The sequence below is a fragment of the Lactuca virosa genome, chromosome 9 (genome assembly GCF_052849685.1).
Source record: "Lactuca virosa cultivar CGN04683 chromosome 9, Lactuca_virosa_CGN04683_v6, whole genome shotgun sequence".
Taxonomy (NCBI): Eukaryota; Viridiplantae; Streptophyta; class Magnoliopsida; order Asterales; family Asteraceae; genus Lactuca; species Lactuca virosa.
Genome location: NC_136434.1, coordinates 110,775,972 through 110,792,997, shown reverse-complemented (window position 1 = coordinate 110,792,997; position 17,026 = coordinate 110,775,972).

The following is a 17,026-nucleotide window of genomic DNA, read 5'->3' as shown; positions in this document are numbered from 1 at the left end:
TATGTGTAAGGTGAAAGTAACTACACACTCACCTGATTTAATGAAAATCGGGCAGCAATTCGTTTCCTAAAACGATCGTTTCTAATAAAACCGGGAGTTTTATTGAGAAACCGGGCTCTGCGAGGGTCGGGCTTCGAAACCGAAAAGATAAATTTTCCGGGCTTCTTGGGCACTTCGTGGCGTATTCCGGGGGTTATAATTGATACCGGGGCTGTGGTGGATGTTAAAATGAAAGAAATATGAAGAAAGGGGCTAAAAGTGACAATTTCTTAAAAATATCCGAGAAGGCTCGCAGCCTTCTATTTATAGGGAGAGGCTGCTGATCGGACGGTTGGAGAGAGGCCACGCGGCAGCAGATCTGAAGGGGGCAGCACATGGCTCGCAAGTGGGCTGCGCATGTGAGGGGCTCGGTTGCAGCTTCTAAGTGGACCGAAGTCCGGGTCCGAGGAGGGGGGCTCGTGGCTCCTGCGAAGCTCGGATGCACGAGGAAAGGGGCACACATCGCAACTTCATTGGACCACTTCGGATGGCTTCTCCGGTTCGGATGACTCAGCAGAATTTCGGACACGTGGCACTATTTAAGCGAGGGTGAGGTGGCCGAAGTCCATCTGTGCGAAATTCCTCGGTTTTGGCAAATTTTCTCGATTTTTGTGCCAAAACTTCTAAAATCCATAACTTTCGCATACGAGCTCCGTTTTTGACGTTCTTTATATGCACGCGTAGGTAAAGTTACGCTCTACAACTTTCGTTCAGACTTAGTCGGCTAATTTTGAGTTTAATTTTTATATTATTATTTTTAACAGACCGAGACAGGAAATCCGTTAAAAATTCATAACTTTTTCATCCGACGTCCGTTTTCGTCTATATTTTTACCGTTGTGCTACTATTGACGAGACCTTCGATTCTCGTTTATTTCGTGTCGGCTAAAAATCAGTCGATCATAAAACACATAATTCACATAATATTCACATAATTCCTTTTCATTTCTTCAAAATGAGTTACAAAGGTTAACATAGACTATAATGTCAATATTAATTCTAGCCTAGAAACACGGGCGTTACATAAACAACAACTCATATATCTTGATTTAAAGATTATATGATATTATCGTCACAAAATTACTCGTGATAAATTCTATGAAGCAATTCACTGACTGTGGGTTTAATCCAATACTTAAATCCCTATTTCAAAAGTACTCATGAATATTGCAGCAGACCATTGCTATGTCTAAACACTTGGACAATCTACAATCCGATTCATGACAGTCTTAATTCACTACGTACTTCTAAAGTATGATCGACTGTGGATGTTTGAATAATCCAATTATTTGGGAAGTAAAACATGAGAAAGAAACACAAAGATAAACAATTGAAAAAAGATAGTAAACGATACTCATAAATAAATCTCTATTATTTAATCATCAATGTCAATTACATTTATTTGTTACAAGTTTCTAAATAGCTATCTAATCACTAAAACTAATATCATCCTTCAGACTAATGCTCCTTGCATGCTGAACATGCTTAATCCTACTCAGAACTTTTGTGAGGAGATCTGCATGATTCTCCTCTGATGATCCCTCTTAACAACGAGGCTTCCTTCTTCTATTCAATGTCTGATAAAGTGATATTTTTTGTCGATATGTCTTGATCTACCATGATATCTTGGTTCCTTGGTCAACGAAACCACTCCTTCATTATCGCGGAAAATTTCCATCGGCTCCTTAATGGCTGGAACTACTGCAAGATATCCAATTAAGTTCTTCAACCATATAGCCTCCTTCAATGCTTCGCTCGCGGTAATATACTCTGATTCACAAGTAGAATCAGTCACGGTCTCCTGCTTGGAACTCTTCCAAGTTAATGATCCTCCAATAAGGGTAAACACCCAGCCAGACTGAGAACGGAAGTTGTCTCTGTCTGTCTGAAAGCTGGCGTCACTATACCCAGTAACTCTTAAGTCATCACTGCCACCAAGCACAAGGACCCAATCCTTAGTTATTCGCAGATACTTAAGTATGTTCTTAACCCCTATCCATTGAGCTTTACTCGGATTTACCTGATATCGACTAACCATGATCAAAGAAAAAGCCACGTCAGGGTAAGTACATGTCATAACAAACATGATCGATCGAACGGCGGAAGCATATGAGACTCAACTCATTTCCGCTATCTTAGCATCTGTACTCGGACGCTGAGTCTTACACAACTTAGTATTACTTTGGATAGGTAACTCCCCTTTCTTTGAATTCACCATCCTAAAACGCTTTAGCAACTTATCCAAATACTTACTTTGACTAAGTCCAATTAGTATTCTACTTGTATTTCTCAAAATCCTTATTCCCAGAATATAAGCATCATCTCCTAGATCCTTCATAGCGAAACACTTTCCAAGCCAGGACTTCACTTCCTGCAAGGTTGGAATGTCGTTTCCTATAAGTAGTATGTCATCAACATACAATACCAGGCAAGTGATTATACTCCCACTAGCTTTGACATACACAAAAGACTCATCCTCACTTCTAGAGAAACCAAATTCTTTGACTTTCTCATCAAAGAAAAGATTCCACCTGCGAGAAGCTTGTTTCAATCCATAGATTGATTTCTCAAGCTTACACACTCTATCCGGGTATCCAGCATCTGCAAAACCCTCTGGATGACTCATGTAAATATCCTCAACCAACTTTCCATTAAGGAAAGTGGTTTTGATATCCATTTGCCAAATTTCATAGTCATGACATGCATCTATGGCTAACATAACCCTAATAGATTTGATCTTGGCCACTGGTGAGAATGTCTCATCATAGTCAACCCCTGGGGTTTGAGTAAAGACCTTCGCAACTAGTAGAGCCTTGAAGGTGTGCTCATTTCCTTCCATGTCGGTCTTTTTCTTGAAGATCCATTTGCACCCAACTGTCTTTCGACCTGCTACATTGTCAGCCATGTTCCAAACTTGATTATCATATGTGGACTGGATCTTGCTGTTCATTGCCTCTTTCCATTTAGCAGACTCAGGGTCCCGCCATGGCTTCCTTATAGTTAGAAGGTTTATTCCAATTTACCAGTATACTACCACTGATAAATGTATCACCATTTGTAGTTATACGGAAACCATAGAACTCTGGTGTCATTCGAACTCGAGTGGAAAGTCTAAGAGGTAATGACTTGTCAATAGGTCCAACATTAATTTCTTCCTCGGGTTGAGTGCTAGTGTTAGAAGTTCCTTCATCGCTTATCTCTTGAATTTCTTCCAGATCAATTGCACTCCCACTGTCCTCTTAGAATATGAGATCTCTCTCTCGAAAGACTCCTCTTATCGCTACAAAGACCACGATCTCACTAGGTCTATAGAACAAGTATCCAAAGGACTTCTAAGGACAGCCGATGAAAATACATCGCTTATTTCGAGGTTCAAGCTTGTCGTGATTCTCTCGTCTAACTAAAGCTTCACAACCCCAAACCTTTATATGTGCCAACGAGGGAACCTTCCATGTCCACATCTCGTGAGGTGTTTTGGCAACCTTCTTTGGTTGGACTAGATTAAGAATATGGACGACAGTCACTAATGTATACCCTAGAATGAGATTGGTAGTGAAGCTCGACTCATCATGGAAAAAACCATGTCCAACAAGGTTCGATTACGCCTCTCAGCCACACCATTAAGTTGTGGTGTCCTAGGAGGTGTTAATTGTGAAACAATTCCACATTCCTTGAGGTAGTCGTGGAACTCGATATTAAGATACTCACCACCTCTATCAGATCTGAGCATCTTGATCTTCCTGTCCAATTGATTTTTGACTGCATGTTTGAATTCTTTGAACTTTTCAAAGGTTTCTCACTTATGCTTGATTAAGTAGATATATCTATATCTGCTATAATCATCGGTAAAAGTGACATAAAATCGATTTGCATCCCTTGTGGTGGATCTGAAGGGCCCACACAGATCGGTGTGTCTGAGAACCAACAATACCTCACCTCTCTCACACGAACCCATGAAAGGTGATTTAGTCATTTTTCCAAGCAAACAAGCCTCGCATGTATCATCTGACCTTAAGTCAAATGATTCGAACACTCCATCCTTTTGGAGTTGGACAACGCGTTTCTTGTTGACATGTCCAAGAAGACAATGCCACAAGCATGCCTTGTCTAGAACCATTATAAGAATCTATTTATAACACACTCTTTCCTAAATTGTCTACAACCATCACTGTTTCATACATGCCATCACAAGGTAATGCTTCAAAATAAAATACACCATTATAGTAAGCATGAATAGAACCATTCTCATTATCAAAAGATTATCTAAAACCTTTCTATATAAACCATGAAATGAAATAATATTTCTTTTCATTTCTGACGAGTAGCAACATTTACTTAAATCTAAACATAACCCACTACTAAGAACTAATGAGTAAACACCAAACTTGGTAATAGACGACAATCTCCTATTGCCCATAATCAGGTTCATCTTCCCATCCTCCACATCTTCACTTCTTTTGAGTCCATGCAAGTCAGAACAAATGTGGAAACCACACCCTGTGTCAAGAACCCAAGAATTTGAATGCGATGAGTTTATATATAGAATAGTGTATATACCTGCCGAGGTTGGCTTAAGCTTGCCATCCTTTATATCTTGCAAGTACTTGGGGCAGCTTCATTTCCAATGCCCCTTGTCATGGCAGTAGAAGCAAGTAGCCTCTTTAGGGTCAGAGCCAAGGGAGCTTCGGAATTAGATTTGCCTTTAGGGCCATTACTTGACGACCCGACTTGAGACTTTCCCTTCCAGTTCTGTTTCGAGGGAGCTTTCCTCTTCTTCCCTTACCCTTTCCCTATGGCCAAGACGGGAGCAGCAGTAGCAGGAGTGGAGTCAATACTCTTTTCTTTCATTCCACTTTCGGCGGTTCTCAGCAAGCTTTGGAGTTGACTCAATGTGGTTTCCTCCTTATTCAGATGATAAGTCATGCCAAACTCATCATAACAGCTACGCAATGAGTGCAAGACTATGTCGATAGCCAATTCCTCATCAAAGTTCACATTGAGCTTCAACAGACAATCCACATATTGTTGCATGCGTTGCAAGTGGGTCGTGACGGACTCTCCATCCTTCATCTTGCTTGTTATGAGTGACTTGACTATTTCATACCTCTCTTGACGAGCTCGTTGATGGTAGTTTTCCATTAAGTCCTTGTTCATCTCATATGGCCAGTACTCCTCATAGAACCATTGTAGCTCAGGAGTCATAGTGGAAACCATGATGCATGACACTTTGGTTGCATCGTTGCAGTTTTGCCTATACTCAGCTATTTCTTTAGGAGTAGCTTTAGTTTTATCGATCTCGTTCAGCTCCTTTTCAAGAACATATTCCTTGTCCTCGAAGCGAAAATCCATCTTGATGTTGTGTATCCAATCATTATAATTGGTACCATCGAAAGTGACTTTTGAGCAGATGCTAAAGAGCGAGAAGTTGTTGGAGTTGTTATTGGAGGAGCCAAAAGCGTTGTTTGAAGTTGACATATGAAAATGAAAAAGGATAAGACTTTATTAGATAATAAAATCCATAATATAACACCCAAAGGAAATATTAAGTCTAGGACCCAACTAAATAATTCACAATTCAGAAGAGGGATGCTGTAATCTAATTGCAAATTATTTAAAGGTAGGTAATTGACGATTTACCAATTTCACCACCAAGAAAACGAAATTTTAAGCGAATTAAGTTTTAAATGAAATTCCTAGGTCTATTGAGATTCATTGAAATATTCAATGGCATGTTTAATCTCGATTATGCCATTCCCATTTGTGACTGGAATACCGAGGATAACAAACAAGGTGTGAATAACCATGCAAATTAGCTTGATACTCTCGATGTCGTTTATCATCTAATTAATGTGCCGGTTGACCACACACGCTCCATTAATCAATGATAATTTACGCGCTACCCATTACCACCCTTTATTAGTCCATATTAGTGTGTCGGTTAACCACACACGCTCCACTGACGACTTTTATAAAGTGTAATGTGCAATTTAATGGATTAGCATCAAATTCACATTTTCCTAAAGTAATTAAGATTTCGGAATTTTATAAAAACATTTAGTTACTTTGTATATCATTATACTTATTAATGAGAGTTTAGTGTCCTATCAAACCCGTTCGGCTAACGACCCTCCACCAATCAAGTAAGCGGTGGGTAAGAGTGGACACCCATTCAACCGCCATTTTATAGGCAGTTTCCTTATACCCCCCTTATACATCGGCTTCGTGAATGAGGCCTACTAACGGTAAGACTGACTTTTCTTATACATAAATATATAAATATTAACTTTTAATTTTACAATATATATAAGAGTGTATTTTAAACCTTTTAAAATACTAAGGTGCTTAAATTTGAAATTTGAAAATTAAACTATTTAATTTAATTTTAAATCTTAAAACCAAGGATATATTTTTAAAACTTTTCAAAAAATACTAGGTTAAATTTTTAATAATTAAATTAACAATTTAATTTTATCTTTATCAAAACTTAATCCAATCATGAATTCGTGATAAGGATACAAAATTACTGATTAAAATATCCCATTTTAAACAATTAAAACAAATGTAAGGTAATTATCCTAATCAATCCATGAAACAATTATCAAAACCGAAAATTCAGGATCTGACGGTGCAACTCGTCGAGTTTGGCAATGCACTCGTCGAGTTCCAAGATGAACTCACCGAGTTTGATGAACATAATGATGCTTTGTTTCGTTCTCCTTTAAACAATTCACAATTGCATCATATTCAACAGAAAACTAATCCTAGGCTCTGATACCACTGATGGGTTTTGAGCATAACAACAATTCCTAAGTGTGCATGCAACCCTAATTCTTTGGACCTAGGTTTTATCTAATTGAACATGCAAACTTGAACACAAAAGGAGAAACCCTAGGAAGTGTCTACTATTTTTGAAATTCATATAAAACTAAGGTTAGGTTACATATAAAACTCACAAACACACAATGCAAGAGAATGATATGAGAGAGGAGGAGGAGATCAAATTTTAGGCTATTGCTTCTTCCAAAGAGAGTGGCTAAAAATCATAGCCCTAAGGATTCATTATATAGTGCACCAAGGATACTATGGATTAACACTAATTTCAAATATGGTAATTATCCACCGCCTCTAATTATCCACATATGATAAGATATTATAGAAACTCTAGAATAATATTACATATATCATCGAAAAACCGTCCACCCTTCCCTAGGAAGGTTTTGGACATTTTTGCTCAACTATTGAACAATTGCACTTTTAGTCCCTGCACTATTAATTAATTCCTTTAATCCCAAAATCAGTTCAAAATTAATTTCTGATTAATTATTAACTAAGAAAATGATTACTAATTAATATATCAATTCCAAATTTATTTTTGATTAATTATTAACTAATAAAATGATTACTTATATTATTTCCATTACATATTAATAAATCATTAATTCCAATTTATTTATCAAATTAATAAATTCTTCCTCTTCCTCAATTAATATTGTCTAGTTGCACGTGTGAGGGAAACCCAAAAGGACCATGCCACTATCAATTTAAGTACATACCAATTATAGTTATGGGCTTATACACATAATCTAACACATAGGTGGTTGGATGTGGTGAAGGATTATGATTATGAGATCCTTTATCATCTAGGGAACGCCAACGTGGTGGCCGATGCTCACGGCCGCTAGGCGGTCGCGGCTCTGAACAGGGATATGTGTTTGAGAATGACAATGATTACTCCAATAATGGAGCAATTTCAAGAGGCTCAGGCTGAGACTGTGAAGGAAGAGAACCAAAAAAGTGAGCGCATAGTGGGTCAAGTGGCTTCCTTCGATTATGATAGCCGGGGGTTACTAACCCTTCATTGGAGGGTATGGGTTTCGTACTGGGGTGGTGCACGACAGGTTTTTATGGAAGAGGCGCACAATTTGAGATTCTCTATTCATCCTAGAGTGACAAAGATGTATAGAGATCTTTGTCCTGATTATTGGTGGCCATGTACGAAGCGGGATGTGGCTTGGTATGTAGAGAGGTGTTTGACTTGTAGGAAAGTCAAGGCCGAGCATCAGCGACCTCACGACAAGATGCAACCGTTATACATTCCCATTTGGAAACGGTAAGAGATTACGATGGATTTCGTTACGAAGTTGCCACGGACAACACACAGACTGGATTCGATATGGGTCATCGTGGATCGATTGAGCAAGAGCATGTATTTCATCCCGATTCAGGAGAGTATCTATGCTGAGAAGTTGGCTGAAATTTACATCAGGGACGTTGTTGCACGATATGGGGTGTCGGTTTTAGTGGTTTCAGACAGGGATGTCTGGTTTACTTCCAGGTTTCGGAAGAGGTTTCATGAGGAGTTGGGTACTCATCTGCATTTCAACACGACTTTCCACCTGCAGACTGACAGACAGAGTGAACGAACTATCCATACCTTGGAGGATATGTTTTGTGCATGTGTATTGGATTTCGGTGGGAGTTGGGAAACGTATCTCCTTTTGGCGGAGTTTTCGTATAACAACAATTATCATGCCAGCATCGATTGACCTCCTTTTTAGATTTTATGTGGGAGGAAGTGCAGGACCCGGATATGTTGGAGTGAGGTCGGTCATCATGTTATGGGAAGTACTGAAGTGGTACTCAAGACTACATAGTTGATTTAGCAGGTTCGGGGTAGACTTCAGACAACTCAGAGTCAGCAGAAGAGCTATGCCGACAAGCCCTAGTCAGATATGGAGTTCCAGGTTTGGAATATGGTCCTACTGAAGGTGTCACCTTGGAAAGGTGTCATCCGATTTAGGAAGAGGGGCAAGTTGGGCCCCAGGTACATCGGTCCTTTCAGGGTTTTGGCCCGGGTGGGCAGGGTTGCTTATCGCTAGGATCTACCTGAGGAGCTTAGTCACATTCATTCCACGTTTCACGTCTCTCAGCTAAGAAAATGTTTGGTTGATGATTCCATAGTGGTTCCATTGGAGGATATTCAGGTGGATGATTTCCTGAATTATATCAAGAGACCGGTAACGATCCTTGACCAGAAGATAAAACCTTGAGGAAGAAGGTTGTTGAGTTAGTGAAGGTATAGTGGCAACACCACAAGGATTCAGAATAGACGTGGGAACCCGAGGTAGAGATGAGGGAGCATTACCCAGAGTTATTTGTTGCAGGGGATATCGAGGACGAAGTCTGATTCAAGTGGGGGAGAATTGTAACACTGCATTTTAGGTTTTTCAATTTAAGCCCTTCATTTAAAAATATTTGCAAATTGGTCCCTAGTCGTGTACGTTGGGCGTACTCTATGAGTATGCTGGGCGTATTAACTCATTAGTTTGGTCGCAAAGGCGGCCACGTACGCGGGTTGTATGTGGGAGTACGCAGGGTATATGTTCAACTAGCGAAAACCCTAATTTTTATGGTTTATGCCCTATTTAAACACCTTAAGTTGCCTTGGGAGTTTCTTATGACCAACCTCCACCTCTCCAAACCCTAATAACGAAACCATAGCCTTCATTTGAGTGTTTGTGAGCCATTGTTGTGATATTGTGGTGTTTTTGGATCCTTTGAAAGAGGTGAATCTTGGTGATGAAGCTTTGGTGGACTTGGAGCTTGAAGATCTAAAATCTTTATCAACTTTGCTAACTATTTGAGGTATAAAGCTCTTAACTTGATGAATCATTTGGTTAGATGTAGTTAGGGCTTGTTTTGATGCTTTTTATGGTTCTTTAAGCCATGCTTGAGAGTATGAGCTACTCCAGAAGCTAGGGATGGTAGATCTTGGCATTTTTAAGGTCCCTTGTTCATAAAAATGCAATCTTGATGAGTTATCTTGGACCATGCATGAGTTAGGGTTATTATTATGGTTCAATTTGAGTTTTGGGTCCCATTAAGTCATGAAAGGGTGTAAAGTGGCCAACTTTACGTGTTAAGACATCATTTTAGGATCAGATCTGAGAATTTGGCTTAGTGGCTTAACCGATTAAGCACTTAATGTGTAGTTGGGTTGATTGTAGAGTACGCTGGGCATACCCAGCTTGTACGCTGCGGGTACTGACCACGGAGGGAGTACGTTAGGCGTAAGTCTGAGTACATTGGGCGTACTCAACAACCTTGACTTTTGTTAACTTTTACATTTTGGGCCCTATTTGGAGTGTTTTGGGCCTTGTTTGGCCAATAGTCTTTCTGACTTTGGATCATTATTAGGCTTTGGGCCTTCTTGTATTTAGGCCGATAATGGGCCTTGGGCCTCATTTAGGAATTTGGGCCGTATTGGGCATTTGGAGCCATTAGGTTGGGCCTCGGTTATTGGGCCAAGTGAGGAAAGGGTAAAATGGTCTTTTATACTGGGAGTTAGACAAATGAATGAGATTCATATTTTTGGTTTATGGCCCATTAGCCCAATTATTAATTAGCGTTTTATTTGATTGATTAGCACGGGGATTTGTCTGGATCAGCTGTCCTAGCATTTATCTGATTTTCAGTAGTTTCAGGTGAGTCTCCTCACTGTGCTTGTCTTTGTGACTCTTGCATGTGTAGTATGTGGTATGTATACCGTGTTGGATTAGTGTCTAAGTCCATAACTATAATTTGTATATACTTGACCCGACGCGGCATGGTCCATTTGGGCCACATGGCATCAGGACATTTGGATAGACCTTTTGTGAGAAGAGGATATTTGTGACATATTAATATATTATAAGTTCTAATATATTAATATGAAATCATATTATTTAATTAGTATTGATTAAGAATTAATTTGGAATTAATTTAGTGATCAAAAGATACTAATTAAATATATGGGGATTGATTGTGTAAATCATTCATTCTTATATATGTGGGCTTATGATCCATGATTCCTTATGATGGGTTTAACCCATGTGGTGACCCATGGATACTCCATGGAGGTTAAAACCCATTGAGCATAAGGAATGGGTAAATTCATGAGTTACATGGTGTAACCGTAATAGCCACACTATATAAAGACCCCATTGGTTGGTGAAATTGGACTAGTGCATACACAAGAGGGCAAGCCGATTTCTAAGAGTCAAGTATCTCTTCTCATGGTTATTCCAAGTTGTTTTGATGTTGTGTGAACCGTTTGAGGTGTCATAATTAGGGCACTAGGCTCTTGAGCTCCATGGAATCAAGCTACAACAAAGAGGTATGTAATTCTACTAGATTTTATATTACATGTACTTTATATTATGCTAGTTAGAACAATACCTTGGAAAATTGATATTTGCATGTATAATAGAGAAAACATAGATCCAAGGTATTTAGGGTTGCATGTACACCATATGAGTGTTAGAATGCTTAAAACCCAACAGTGGTATCAGAGCCAGGTCGTTTTCTTGTTATACTTGCAAAATTGGCTGGAAAATCGAAGTTTGTTGCTGTCTGAATAGCAGACTCGTCGAGTCCATGGAGGGACTCGACGAGTCCAAGGCTAAACTCATCCAACTCGTCGAGTTGGTTCATGCACTCGACGAGTTGGACCCCCAGACAGCATATCTTCGATTGTTTTGGCTGGAATTAGACTAGGAACATTACCCTAAGCTGTTTTTCTACTTATAAACCTATTTTTGATGTGGTAATGTTCATGCTAATCCAATTTCAAAGATAATTGTCAATAGATTCATGTTTTGTATTAGTGTAATGGTTAGGCTAATTACATGAAAAAGTTTGATTGAATTATGTTGTTCTTATGAGTTGCTTAGATTAATAGAAAAGTTATGTGAAATTGTTGTTTTCAATCCAAATTAATCTAAGAGTTGGTTCTAAAATGTGTTTTTGTAACTTGTCCTCAAGTTATTTGAAAAGTCACATTTAAGATTCATAAAACTCATAAATACTTCCATAGGTTATGAATAAAGAAAAGTCACATTCTTTTAATGGTTTAAAGTCTTCCATAACTTGTCCTCAAGTTATGGAACTTGAAGAGTTTTTTAATTAAAACTACTTTAAACTCATAAGTTATGGAATTGAATAGTTTTTGAATTGTTTCAAAACTTACCCTCAAGTTTTGGCATGTGTAAAGTTTTCCCCATGAATACTTTAATTCCAAGTTAAGCCCTTAGAGTTTTAAAAGTTAAAATTCAACCCTTATACTATTATTATAATTTTAATTATATAGATATGTATAAGATAAAGTCAATCTTACCGTTAGTAGGCCTCATTCACGAAGCCGATATATAAGGGGGGTATAAGGTTACTGCCTATAAAATGGCAGTTTAATAGGTGTCCACTGTCACCCACCGCTTCCTTGACTGGTGGAGGGTCGTTAGCCGAACGGGTAGGATAGAGACTGTAATTCCCCCTTCATTAAAAGTATAATGATAAATACTAAGTAACTAAACACTTATAAATTCCCAATCTTAGTTACTTAGGAAAATGTGAAATGGTGCTAACCCATGAAATTGCACTTTGCACCTTTGTTAAGTCGTTAATGGAGCGTGTGTGGTTAACTGGCACACTAACATGGGACTGACAATGTGTGGCGAAGGGTAACTTAAGTTTATCATAGATTGGTGGAGCATGTGTCGTTAATCGGCACATCAATTAGGTGATAAAATTGACGGTACCAAGTTAATTTGCATGGTTATTCACACCTTGTTTGTGATCCTCGGCATCTCAGTCACAAACTTGAGAGGGCACAATTGAGATTCAAACATGCCATTGAAAGTTCGATGTATCTCAAAAGATTTAGGAGTTTCAAATCCAATTAAAACTTAATTATATTTTGTTTTCATGGTGGAAATTGGTAATCGTCATTTACCTACCTTCAACTATTTTATAGCTTGGATTACTGCATCCTTCTTCCGGTTATAAATAGGTTGTTGGATCCTAGCCTTAATATTACGTATTGGGTGTTGTATTAAGGAATTTAAATCAACTAAACTTGAATTTCTCCCATTATAGATGTCTATTTCAGACAACTATGGTCTTCCCAAATCTTTAGGAACAAGCCTTCCTAATGAAGATGATATCCCACATAGCAATCTAGGTGAAAGATTAATCCCTTTGTTGCGCATTAATGGGACTGGAAATCATGCTTCACTTCCTCCACCTCCTCCAATAATTCTCCCTATCCCACAAGTTTCAGGACTTGAGGTAGCTGGTTGTTGACTTGGTTCGTCAGTCACTCCCTGATGACAGATCACGACATGACCCTTAGTGATCTTACCTATTTGCTTGATGTTGCTAAATCAACAATGATTTGGAGCATTGGTAAAGCAAATTAGATTGGAAGATCTACTTCCCAAACCTATTTGGACATTGACAATGGTGACATTGGAAGTCCAGAAAAGCTTTCTCTTCCCAATAGAAAGGGATTGGCCATGGTGAAGTCATTTGACCAATGGTAAAGAGAAAGGCTAAGTCTGAGACAATCAAGTGTACCATTTCCAAAAGGTCAATATGTTTCTTTTGCCAAAGGAAGGGACATTGGTTGCGAAGCTGCCGAATTTACCTGAAAAGTTCATAAGGATGAAAGTCAAAAAGGTTTGATTTTGCTTCAGGTAAAGTCCATTATATAACTCTATGAAGTCTCTTTTGGAGATTCTTAATACATGGTGTAATGTAATTACATTTTGATGTTTTGAAGAATCAAAGGAAACCGAAAGAAAGACTATGCTGATTCTGATCGTGAAGATGGATTTCGATCGTAAGGTTCGGTGATCAGAATTTTGAACTGCTACTTAAGATTTATGATATATTGCTTAGGAATATACAACAACATGTTTTTCATATGTATTTTCATTGTAAGGATAAGATTTTTCCGCAAGTTTTAAAATAAAAGAAAAGGTTTTGATTTTATTTATTTTAAGTATCCTTACAATGGCATTTGTGAAAAAATTGTTGTTTATATGTTTCCATTGATAAGCAATATTGGAAAATGAATTTGATTCTTTCATTTGTGGTAGTGTCATAATTTACCAAATAAGGAAAGATTCTCATCACCCAAGTTTCAGTTGGATAGAAACTTGGAATCATGCAGGTTGTATTGTGTGATGAATGAGAATTTTCATCTATGGGAAATTAAGACTAAGTCCTTGCTCACATGTATATGTGAGTAAAGTGAAGGACTAAAGGATTGGGTACACTTGGTTGTGCGCTGGTCAAGTCAACCACAAGGCATGATAAGATTATTCGTCATGATTTAGTAAAGTTTCGTAAATATGGTTATACTTACAAGTTGAAGTGTAATTCTGAAACATTGGAAAAGTTTCAATGTATGGCAGGACGAATGAGAAGAATCAAATTAGGCAGAAAGATAAAAGTTTCTCCAATCTGATAAAGGTGGGAGAGTGATTAAGTATCTTAGTTTATGGTTATCTTGGTGATTATGAAACCATATCACAATTAATCCTTTAAGGACACCTTAGTGCATTTGTTTTGCTAAGGAGAGGAATCGTGAATTATTGAAATGGTTAAATCAAAAGATAAATCATACTTCGTTCCAAAATCAAATCTTAGAGTCATACTCTAAGATTGTAACTTGAGTGACATAATCTTTAGAAAGTTTATAACACTTGTCAAATGTAGAGTAAGATGTTTCCTATTCTTGTACATTTGAAGTTGGTTAGTTGTGATGTTTTGGATAAAACAAAGACCAACTAAGACTAATTGTATGAAGTGTTTAACTTGATAAGAATTTGCCCTAACTCTTGAATATGTGTTTTGTCAAGGAATGGTTCTTGACAAGAGAATCTTATATGTCAAAAGGTCATTGGGAGTCTTAAAAGATCTTGAGAAAGTTTTAAGAACTAATCAAGAGTATTGTTAATCACTAGCCCACGACTTGAGGTTTATAACCTATCATGCTGACATATTCTTATTTATGTGCCTATTCCAGTTAAAATTGACTATGCTTGTGAGTTCTATGAGTTCTCAATTGTTTGCATAACAATGTGGAAGAAATGGTAGGCCTTTGAGCTGCCAAGTGGCAAGAAATTAAGATTGAACATGTTCAGTCCATATGAGTTTGGGTTTGTCACTAACCCTGTATTGTGATTATGTTTTTGAGAAATTCACATGGATAGGAATACATACACCATAAAAAAATCTAAGTGTCATAAGGTTTCTCTCCGATTCATGAAAATGATGGTGAGGAAACGCTTTCACTAAGTAGATTTTAAGTAGATAGCAATTGTGATATTTGTATTCTCATGTCATTAGTAGAGCGTGTGTGGTTAACCGGCACACTAACTAGTGAGAATGGCAATAGGTCTAGACAAACATGTGAGCTATCTAAGGAAAGGTGTATGATTTTGATAAAGTCTTATCAAAGCAATCTTGTATCAGAAATCTGAACTTTGGCAAGAAAGTCAATAAAGTATTGAATTCTAGAAGTCCAATTGATTTTTGAGTACATGTCAAAGCTACTGGGAGCATAAGTGTTGTGCTAGTAAGATAATAATCATTGTTCTAGTGGAAGCATGATTATTATGGTTAGTGTTGCAAGTTAGCAATGTTAATTATAGAAAACAACAGGTTCAATTCGCTTTGAACAGTTGTTTTGCTATAATTAAGGGAGAGGAGTTATACTTCATTCCAATTCTAAAAGCTTAGATTGAGATTTTAATCAACTTTAGTCAAGGATATATATGAATGTTATGTTGGAATGGTTCAACATAAGGAAATTCTATATATGTTGCATTCTCAAAATTCGATTATGATTACGACATCCATTTTCATAGTTCGAATTTTGAGAACATGGCAAATAAAAAAAAATTATAGCATGAATCGGATCCCATATGCTTCGGGTATAGGATCGATTACATGTGCTATAATATTTATCCATTCTAAATTTTCCAAATGCCTAGGGCGTTAAGAGGGAAAAAGGAATAGAACTGGATTTGACTAAAATGATTAAGCAATTGTCGAGAGCAATCTGAGGTTTGCCAAAGATTGGTTGCTCATGGACAATTGGAAGTATAGAGATAGGACCATATTGACATATTCTGAAAGGAGGCAACTCTTGTTCAGAAGTGATAGTCAAAATGGGAATATGGAATTGACTCCATGGGTGGAAGTTATTCTTTGAATCTGTGTAAGATTAGAGAACTTAATGCAAGAAGGGTGTCCAAAGGAATGTAATTTGAATGTGAGACTTCGTTTCATGGAATTGCTCTCCATTGGAATACTTTGTAATGTCTGTTGCCAAGTCTTTGTGACTTGTGTGCATATTCATTGCAAGGGGATCATTGCATTTAAGTTTAGAATCTAATAGATTATAGTAAATGGCAAGAGTTTGGTATTCTTTCATTTACAATAAGGATTGGGATTGTGAAATGAGCATCATTGAAATATTGTCAATTGATCTGTTTCACAAAGTAAGGATCATAAGACAAACATAGTGTGCATACTTGGAGTATGGCATAGCTATTGTTTAGACAAACATAGTGTGCATGCTTGGAGCATGGCATGACTATTTTTTTTATTCAAGTATTAAGTTGATAAATCGAAACATTATACAATGAATAATGAGTAATCAATATGGTGCTTAGATAAAAGGTGTTCTTATTTACACTCAAAGTGTTGGGGCCATATAGGATTAATATTATTCTTGTGTTTCACTTTGCATGTTTTGACTTCCAGAATAACTAGGTCATTCTTACCGAATGACTAAGTTATTCAAACCATCCACAGTCGATAATGCGTTGGAAGTAGGTATTAAGGCAAGACTGTCATGAAGTTGGTTTGTAGATGTCCAAGGTAGTGGACATAGCAAGAGTTGCTGCAACATTCATGAGTACTCATAAGTTCTGAGTATTGAATTAAACCCACGCTCATTTGAATCACTTCATGGATTTTATCACGAGTGAATCATGAGACGATAATATCTTATATTCTTCAAACCTAGAGATATGAGTTGTTGACTATGAGTTGGTTATACATTGATTGCATGAAAACGCATTGGTAACTCGATGTTATAAAACGTGCCTTTGTGTATGATTCAACAAGTAGTTAGTACAAGCATATGAATCAAAGTT